Genomic DNA, 10,000 nt, shown 5'->3' with positions numbered 1-10,000 from the left:
GGGTGGAGGAGCTGCAGCCAGCGTCCAGCAGCTGATGGTTGGGTGGAGGAGCAGCAGCCAGCCTCCAGCAGCTGATGGCGGGGTGCAGGAGCAGCAGCCAGCCTCCAGCAGCTGATGGCGGGGTGGAGGAGCTGCAGCCAGCCTCCAGCAGCCAGCCTCCAGCTAGTGATGGCGGGGTGGAGAAGCAGGCAGCCTCCATCAGCTGATGGCGGGGTGGAGGAGCAGAAGCCAGCCTCCAGCTGGTGATGGCGGGGTGCAGGAGCTGCAGGCAGCCTCCAGCAGCTGATGGCGGGGTGGAGGAGCTGCAGCCAGCCTCCAGCAGCCAGCCTCCAGCTAGTGATGGCGGGGTGGAGAAGCAGGCAGCCTCCATCAGCTGATGGCGGGGTGGAGGAGCAGAAGCCAGCCTCCAGCAGCTGATGGCGGGGTGCAGGAGGTGCAGGCAGCCTCCAGCAGCTGATGGCGGGGTGCAGGAGCAGCAGGCAGCCTCCAGCAGCTGATGGCGGGGTGCAGGAGCTGCAACCAGCCTCCAGCTGGTGATGGCGGGGTGGAGGAGCTGCAGCCAGCCTCCAGCAGCCAGCCCCCAGCAGCTGATGGCGGGGTGGAGGAGCAGAAGCCAGCCTCCAGCAGCTGATGGTGGGGTGCAGGAGCTGCAGCCAGCCTCCAGCAGCCAGCCTCCAGCTGGTGATGGCGGGGTGGAGGAGCAGCAGCAGACAGCCTCCAGCAGCCAGCCAGCCTCCAGGAGCTGATGGCGGTGTGTGGGAGCAGCAGCCAGCCTCCAGCGTTCAGCCAGCATCCATCAGCTGATGGCGGTGTGAAGGAGCTGCAGCCAGCCTCCAGCAGGTCATGGTGGGGTGGAGGAGCAGCAGCCAGCCTCCAGCAGCTGATGGCGGGTTGCAGGAGCTGCAGCCAGCCTCCAGCAAATGATGGCGGGGTGCAGGAGCTGCAGGCAGCCTCCAGCAGCTGATGGCGGGGTGCAGGAGCAGCAGGCAGCCTCCAGCTGCTGATGACGGGGTGCAGGAGCTGCAACCAGCCTCCAGCTGGTGATGGTGGGGTGGAGGAGCTGCAGCCAGCCTCGAACAGCTGATGGCAGGGTGCAGGAGCAGCAGCCAGCCTCCAGCAGCTGATGGCGGGGCGCAGGAGCTGCAGGCAGCCTCCAGCAGCTGATGGCGGGGTGCAGGAGCAGCAGCCAGCCTCCAGCTGGTGATGGCGGGGTGAAGGAGCTGCAGCCAGCCACCAGCAGCTGATGGCGGGGTGCAGGAGCTGCAGGCAGCCTCCAGCAGCTGATGGCGGGGTGCAGGAGCTGCAGGCAGCCTCCAGCAGCTGATGGCGGGGTGGAGGAGCTGCAGCCAGCGTCCAGCAGCTGATGGTGGGGTGGAGGAGCTGCAGCCAGCGTCCAGCAGCTGATGGTTGGGTGGAGGAGCAGCAGCCAGCCTCCAGCAGCTGATGGCGGGGTGCAGGAGCAGCAGCCAGCCTCCAGCAGCTGATGGCGGGGTGGAGGAGCTGCAGCCAGCCTCCAGCAGCCAGCCTCCAGCTAGTGATGGCGGGGTGGAGAAGCAGGCAGCCTCCATCAGCTGATGGCGGGGTGGAGGAGCAGAAGCCAGCCTCCAGCTGGTGATGGCGGGGTGCAGGAGCTGCAGGCAGCCTCCAGCAGCTGATGGCGGGGTGGAGGAGCTGCAGCCAGCCTCCAGCAGCCAGCCTCCAGCTAGTGATGGCGGGGTGGAGAAGCAGGCAGCCTCCATCAGCTGATGGCGGGGTGGAGGAGCAGAAGCCAGCCTCCAGCAGCTGATGGCAGGGTGCAGGAGGTGCAGGCAGCCTCCAGCAGCTGATGGCGGGGTGCAGGAGCAGCAGGCAGCCTCCAGCAGCTGATGGCGGGGTGCAGGAGCTGCAACCAGCCTCCAGCTGGTGATGGCGGGGTGGAGGAGCTGCAGCCAGCCTCCAGCAGCCAGCCCCCAGCAGCTGATGGCGGGGTGGAGGAGCAGAAGCCAGCCTCCAGCAGCTGATGGTGGGGTGCAGGAGCTGCAGCCAGCCTCCAGCAGCCAGCCTCCAGCTGGTGATGGCGGGGTGGAGGAGCAGCAGCAGACAGCCTCCAGCAGCCAGCCAGCCTCCAGGAGCTGATGGCGGTGTGTGGGAGCAGCAGCCAGCCTCCAGCGTTCAGCCAGCATCCATCAGCTGATGGCGGTGTGAAGGAGCTGCAGCCAGCCTCCAGCAGGTCATGGTGGGGTGGAGGAGCAGCAGCCAGCCTCCAGCAGCTGATGGCGGGTTGCAGGAGCTGCAGCCAGCCTCCAGCAAATGATGGCGGGGTGCAGGAGCTGCAGGCAGCCTCCAGCAGCTGATGGCGGGGTGCAGGAGCAGCAGGCAGCCTCCAGCTGCTGATGACGGGGTGCAGGAGCTGCAACCAGCCTCCAGCTGGTGATGGTGGGGTGGAGGAGCTGCAGCCAGCCTCGAACAGCTGATGGCAGGGTGCAGGAGCAGCAGCCAGCCTCCAGCAGCTGATGGCGGGGCGCAGGAGCTGCAGGCAGCCTCCAGCAGCTGATGGCGGGGTGCAGGAGCAGCAGCCAGCCTCCAGCTGGTGATGGCGGGGTGAAGGAGCTGCAGCCAGCCACCAGCAGCTGATGGCGGGGTGAAGGAGCTGCAGCCAGCCACCAGCAGCTGATGGCGGGGTGGAGGAGCTGCAGCCAGCGTCCAGCAGCTGATGGTTGGGTGGTGGAGGAGCAGCAGCCAGCCTCCAGCAGCTGATGGCGGGGTGCAGGAGCAGCAGCCAGCGTCCAGCAGCTGATGGTTGGGTGGAGGAGCAGCAGCCAGCCTCCAGCAGCTGCTGGCGGGGTGCAGGAGCAGCAGCCAGCCTCCAGCAGCTGATGGCGGGGTGCAGGAGCTGCAGGCAGCCTCCAGCAGCTGATGGCGGTGTGCAGGAGCTGCAGCCAGCCTCCAGCAGCTGATGGCGGGGTGCAGGGGCTGCAGGCAGCCTCCAGCAGCTGATGGCGGGGTGCAGGAGCTGCAACCAGCCTCCAGCTGGTGATGGCGGGGTGGAGGAGCAGCAGCCAGCCTCCAGCAGCCAGCCTCCAGCTGCTGATGGCGGGGTGGAGGAACAGAAGCCTCCAGCAGCTGATGGCAGGGTGCAGGAGCAGCAGCCAGCCTCCAGCTGGTGATGGCGGGGTGGAGGAGCTGAAACCTGGGTCGGACCTGGTCTGCAGCAGGGCCCATTACCACTCAGAAGCTGATGGCAGTGTGTGTTTAGGTCCCTGCGGGGTGGATGAGCTGAAACCTGGGTCAGACTTGGTGTGCAGCAGGGCTCAGCACCCTCCAGAAGCCGATGACAGTGTGTCTTTAACTCCCTGCCTGGTGGGAGAGCTGAAAGCTGGGTCGGACCTGGTCTTTAGCAGAGCTCAGCAGCCTCCAGAAGCTGATGGCAGTGTGTGTTTCATCCCCTGCGGGGTGGGAGAGCTGAAACGTGGGTCGGACCTGGTCTGCAGCAGGGCCCATCACCATCCAGAAGCTGACGGCGGTGTGTGTTTAAGTCCCTGCGGGGTGGGAGAGCCATAACCTGGGTCGGACCTGGTCTGCAGCAGAGCTCAGCAGCCTCCAGAACCTGATGGCAGTGTGTCTTTAATCCACTGCGGGGTGCAGGAGCTGAAACCTGGGTCGGACCTGGTCTGCAGCAGGGCTCAGCAGCCAGCAGAAGGTGACGGCAGTGTGTGTTTAGTTCCCTGCGGGGTGCAGGAGCTGAAACCTGGGTCGGACCTGGTCTGCAGCAGAGCTCAGCAGCCAGCAGAAGGTGATGGCAGTGTGTGTTTAAGTCCCTGCCTGGTGGGAGAGCTGAAACCTGGGTCGGACCTGGTCTATAGAAGAGCTCAGCAGCCTCCAGAAGCTGATGGCAGTGTGTGTGTTTTGGTCCCTGCGGGGTGCAGGAGCAGGAACCCGGGTCGGACCTGGTCTATAGCGGAGCTCAGCAGCCTCCAGCAGCTGATGGCAGTGTGTGTTTAATTCCCTGCCTGGTGGGAGAGCTGTAACCCGGGTCGGACTTGGTCTGCAGCAGGGCCCATCACCATCCAGAAGCTGATGGCAGTGTGTCTTTAATTCCCTGCGGGGTGGAGGAGCAGAAACCTGGGTCGGACCTGGTCTATAGCAGAGCTCAGCAGCCTCCAGAAGCTGATGGCAGTGTGTGTTCAAGTCCCTGCGGGGTGGGAGAGCTGAAACCTGGGTCGGACCTGGTCTATAGAAGAGCTCAGCAGCCTCCAGCAGCTGATGGCAGTGTGTGTTTAAGTCCCTGCGGGGTGGGAGAGCTATATCCCGGGTCGGACCTGGTCTATAGCAGAGCTCAGCAGCCTCCAGCAGCTGATGGCAGTGTGTGTTTAAGTCCCTGCGGGGTGGGAGAGCTGAAACCTCGGTCGGACCTGGTCTATGGCAGAGCTCAGCAGCCTCCAGAAGCTGATGGCAGCGTGCCTCTAAGTCCCTGCCTGGTGGGAGAGCTGAAACCTGGGTCGGACATGGTCTGCAGCAGGGCTCGGCAGCCTCCAGCAGCTGATGGCAGTGTGTCTTTAAGTCCCTGCCTGGTGGGAGAGCTGAAACCTGGGTCGGACCTGGTCTATAGCAGAGCTCAGCAGCCTCCAGCAGCTGATGGCAGTGTGTGTTTAAGTCCCTGCCTGGTGTGAGAGCTGAAACCTGGGTCGGACCTGGTCTATAGAAGAGCTCAGCAGCCTCCAGCAGCTGATGGCAGTGTGTCTTTAAGTCACTGCCTGGTGGGAGAGCTGAAACCTGGGTCGGACCTGGTCTATAGTAGAGCTCAGCAGCCTCCAGCAGCTGATTGCAGTGTGTGTTTAAGTCCCTGCCTGGTGGGAGAGCTGATATCCGGGTCGGACCTGGTCCACAGCAGGGCCCATCACCCTCCAGAAGCTGGTGGCAGTGTGTGTTTAAGTCCCTGCGGGGTGCAGGAGCAGAAACCTGGGTGGGACCTGGTCTGCAGCAGAGCTCGGCAGCCTCCAGCAGCTGATGGCAGTGAGTGTTTAAGTCCCTGCGGGGTGGGAGAGCTATATCCCGGGTCAGACCTGGTCTAAAGCAGGGCCCATCACCCTCCAGAAGCTGGTGGCAGTGTGTGTTTAAGTCCCTGCGGGGTGGAGGAGCAGAAACCTGGGTCGGACCCGGTCTACAGCAGAGCTCAGCAGCCCCCAGAAGCTGATGGCAGTGTGTGTGTGTGTGTGTGTGTTTAAGTCTCTGCCTGGTTGGAGAGCCGATACCTGGGTCGGACCTGGTCTGCAGCAGGGCTCAGCAGCCTCCAGAAGCTGATGGCAGTGTGTCTTTCATTCCCTGCGGGGTGCAGGAGCAGAAACCTGGGTCGGACCTGGTCTATAGCGGAGCTCAGCAGCCTCCAGCAGCTGATGGCAGTGTGTGTGTTAAAGACCCTGCGGGGTGGGAGAGCTGAAACCTGGGTCGGACCTGGTCTGCAGCAGGGCTCAGCAGCCCCCAGAAGCTGATGGCTGTGTGTGTTTAAGTCCCTGCGGGGTGGGAGAGCTGAAACCTGGGTCGGACCTGGCCCGCAGCAGGGCCCATCACCCTCCAGAAGCTGATGGCGGTGTGGGTTTAAGTCCCTGCGGGGTTGAGGAGCTGAAACCTGGGTCGGACCTGGTCTGCAGCAGGGCCCATCACCATCCAGAAGCTGATGGCTGTGTGTGTTTAAGTCCCAGGGGGGTGGGAGAGCCATAACCTGGGTCGGACCTGGTCTGCAGCAGGGCTCAGCAGCCTCCAGTTGCAGATGGCAGTGTGTGTTTAGTTCCCTGCGGGGTGCAGGAGCTGAAACCTGGGTCGGACCTGGTCTATAGCAGAGCTCAGCAGCCTCCAGAAGCTGATGGCAGTGTGTCTTCAATTCCCTGCGGGGTGCAGGAGCTGATACCTGGGTCGGACCTGGTCTGCAGCAGGGCCCATCACCATCCAGACGCTGATGGCAGTGTGTGTTTAAGTCCTAGTGGGCTGCAGGAGCTGAAACCTGGGTCGGACCTGCTCTATAGTAGAGCTCAGCAGCCTCCAGAAGCTGATGGCAGTGTGTCTTTAAGTCCCTGCGGGGTGGGATAGCTGAAACCTGGGTCGGACCTGGTCTGCAGCAGGGCCCATCACCATCCAGACGCTGATGGCAGTGTGTGTTTAAGTCCTAGTGGGCTGCAGGAGCTGAAACCTGGGTCGGACCTGCTCTATAGTAGAGCTCAGCAGCCTCCAGAAGCTGATGGCAGTGTGTCTTTAAGTCCCTGCGGGGTGGGATAGCTGAAACCTGGGTCGGACCTGGTCTGCAGCAGGGCCCATCACCCTCCAGAAGCTGTTGGCAGTGTGTCTTCCATTCCTAGTGGGGCAGGGGAGCAAAGACCTGGGCAGAGGAGCGCCTGTCTGCATCCGATCCGGCCCCTCAGCAGCCCGCCGTGAGCCTTAGAGAACCCCCCCCCCCCCCCCAGCGGGCTCCAGGAACCGGGCCCTGCGTCGGACCCAGCTCAGTAAGGCCCTCCCTCGGGCCCTGCAGCAGGTGGCCCCGTCTATGCAGTCGAAAACCCCGCGAAAATCGGTGTAGAAACGCCCGAGAGGCGTGGTGCGGTTCCCCCGGCCGGTACCGGGTCCGGACCGGTCCGGAAGTCCACCCAGAACACTGCCTGGGGCTTCTGGGCGGCTCCCCAGGCGCAGGCAGTCGAAAACCGCGTGAAAATCGGTTCAGAATTGACAAAACGGCGACCTCGTCGCTCCAAAAACTAAGTCCAAACTAAGCCTTTCGCTTATCGCTTAACGCTTAAGGCGGTCGGCCTTATGGCCAGTAAATGAAAAGTGCCTGCGCCCCTGGAGGTTTTGGAAGGTGCGAGCGATGACCATGCTCGGGTTAGTAGGTGAGGCCATCGGAAAACCAGCGTGAGTTGGCGGGTTTGGGTGGCAATCTATTCCAGGCAGAGTCGACTATCTCTGGGCATCAATTTTGGGATTTTTCCGGCTCTGGTTCTGGGAGAAACGCAGGGGCAAAGTGCACGAGCCGCGGCCGATTTTGGTGGCCTGTCCCTGGGCACAAAGTCTGAGGAGTGTGGGCCTGGTTCTCCGAAAAATACCAGTCTGCTGGAGCTCACTCCCATGGCTCCAGGGGGCACGGCACACCCCCCGGTAGCCGACCAAAGTGCTCTACTCGGGCCAGACTCGGACCCACGACCCGGGGTGAGAACCACAACTACTGGTCATCCTTTTGACCTCCAGGGGGCGCGGCAGAGCCTCCCCAGTCCGACGCAAGTGCCCCACTTGGGCCATACTCAGACCCACGGCCCGGGGCGAGAACCACAACTACTGGTCATCCTTTAGACCTCCAGGGGGCCCGGCACAGCCTCCCTAGACCGACACAAGTGCTCCACTTGGGCTGTACTCTGACCCAAGTCCCGGTGCGAGAACCACAACTACTGGTCATCCTTTAGACCTCCAGGGGGCCCGGCACAGCCTCCCTAGGCCGACACAAGTGCTCCACTTGGGCTATACTCTGACCCAAGTCCCGGGGCGAGAACCACAACTACTGGTCATCCTTTTGACCTCATGGTCATCCTTTAGATCTCCAGGGGGCCCGGCACAGCCTCCCTAGGCCGACACAAGTGCTCCACTTGGGCTATACTCTGACCCAAGTCCCGGGGCGAGAACCACAACTACTGGTCATCCTTTAGACCTCCAGGGGGCACGGCACACCCCCCGGTAGCCGACCAAAGTGCTCTACTCGGGCCAGACTCGGACCCACGACCCGGGGTGAGAACCACAACTACTGGTCATCCTTTAGACCTCCAGGGGGCCCGGCACAGCCTCCCTAGTCCGACACAAGTGCTCCACTTGGGCTATACTCTGACCCAAGTCCCGGGGCGAGAACCACAACTACTGGTCATCCTTTAGACCTCCAGGGGGACCGGCACAGCCTCCCTAGACCGACACAAGTGCACCACTTGGGCCATACTCTGACCCAAGTCCCGGGGCGAGAACCACAACTACTGGTCATCCTTTTGACCTCATGGTCATCCTTTAGACCTCAAGGGGGCACGGCAGAGCCTCCCTAGTCCGACACAAGTGTCCCACTTGGGCTATACTATGACCCAAGTCCCGGGGCGAGAACCACAACTACTGGTCATCCTTTAGACCTCAAGGGGGCACGGCAGAGCCTCCCTAGTCCGACACAAGTGTCCCACTTGGGCCATACTCAGACCCACGGCCCGGGGCGAGAACCACAACTACTGGTCATCCTTTAGACCTCCAGGGGGCCCGGCACAGCCTCCCTAGTCCGACGCAAGTGCTCCACTTGGGCTGTACTCTGACCCAAGTCCCGGGGCGAGAACCACAACTAATGGTCATCCTTTAGACCTCCAGGGGGCACGGCACAGCCTCCCTAGTCCGACACAAGTGCTCCACTTGGGCTATACTCTGACCCAAGTCCCGGGGCGAGAACCACAACTACTGGTCATCCTTTAGACCTCCAGGGGGCACGGCAGAGCCTCCCTAGTCCGACACAAGTGTCCCACTTGGGCTATTCTCTGACCCAAGTCCCGGGGCGAGAACCACAACTACTGGTCATCCTTTAGACCTCCAGGGGGCACGACACAGCCTCCCTAGTCCGACCCAAGTGCTCCACTTGGGCTATACTATGACCCAAGTCCCGGGGCGAGAACCACAACTACTGGTCATCCTTTAGACCTCCAGGGGGCACGGCACAGCCTCCCTAGTCCGACACAAGTGCTCCACTTGGGCTATACTCTGACCCAAGTCCCGGGGCGAGAACCACAACTACTGGTCATCCTTTAGACCTCCAGGGGGCACGGCACAGCCTCCCTAGTCCGACACAAGTGCTCCACTTGGGCTATACTCTGACCCAAGTCCCGGGGCGAGAACCACAACTACTGGTCATCCTTTTGACCTCATGGTCATCCTTTAGACCTCCAGGGGGCCCGGCACAGCCTCCCTAGGCCGACACAAGTGCTCCACTTGGGCTATACTCTGACCCAAGTCCCGGGGCGAGAACCACAACTACTGGTCATCCTTTTGACCTCATGGTCATCCTTTAGACCTCCAGGGGGCCCGGCACAGCCTCCCTAGTCCGACACAAGTGCTCCACTTGGGCTATAATCTGACCCAAGTCCCGGGGCGAGAACCACAACTACTGGTCATCCTTTAGACCTCCAGGGGGCACGGCACAGCCTCCCTAGTCCGACACAAGTGCTCCACTTGGGCTATACTCTGACCCAAGTCCCGGGGCGAGAACCACAACTACTGGTCATCCTTTTGACCTCATGGTCATCCTTTAGACCTCCAGGGGGCCCGGCACAGCCTCCCTAGGCCGACACAAGTGCTCCACTTGGGCTATACTCTGACCCAAGTCCCGGGGCGAGAACCACAACTACTGGTCATCCTTTTGACCTCATGGTCATCCTTTAGACCTCCAGGGGGCCCGGCACAGCCTCCCTAGTCCGACACAAGTGCTCCACTTGGGCTATACTCTGACCCAAGTCCCGGGGCGAGAACCACAACTACTGGTCATCCTTTTGACCTCATGGTCATCCTTTAGACCTCCAGGGGGCCCGGCACAGCCTCCCTAGGCCGACACAAGTGCTCCACTTGGGCTATACTCTGACCCAAGTCCCGGGGCGAGAACCACAACTACTGGTCATCCTTTTGACCTCATGGTCATCCTTTAGACCTCCAGGGGGCCCGGCACAGCCTCCCTAGTCCGACACAAGTGCTCCACTTGGGCTATACTCTGACCCAAGTCCCGGGGCGAGAACCACAACTACTGGTCATCCTTTTGACCTCATGGTCATCCTTTAGACCTCCATGGGGCACGGCAGAGCCTCCCTAGGCCGACACAAGTGCTCCACTTGGGCTATACTCTGACCCAAGTCCCGGGGCGAGAACCACAACTACTGGTCATCCTTTAGACCTCCAGGGGGCACGGCACAGCCTCCCTAGTCCGACACAAGTGCTCCACTTCGGCTGTACTCTGACCCAAGTCCCGGGGCGAGAACCA

Source organism: Nothobranchius furzeri, unplaced genomic scaffold (genome assembly GCF_043380555.1).
Source record: "Nothobranchius furzeri strain GRZ-AD unplaced genomic scaffold, NfurGRZ-RIMD1 Scf186, whole genome shotgun sequence".
Classification (NCBI taxonomy): Eukaryota; Metazoa; Chordata; class Actinopteri; order Cyprinodontiformes; family Nothobranchiidae; genus Nothobranchius; species Nothobranchius furzeri.
The sequence above is the reverse complement of the archived record's forward strand: the minus strand, read 5'-3'. Positions refer to the sequence as shown.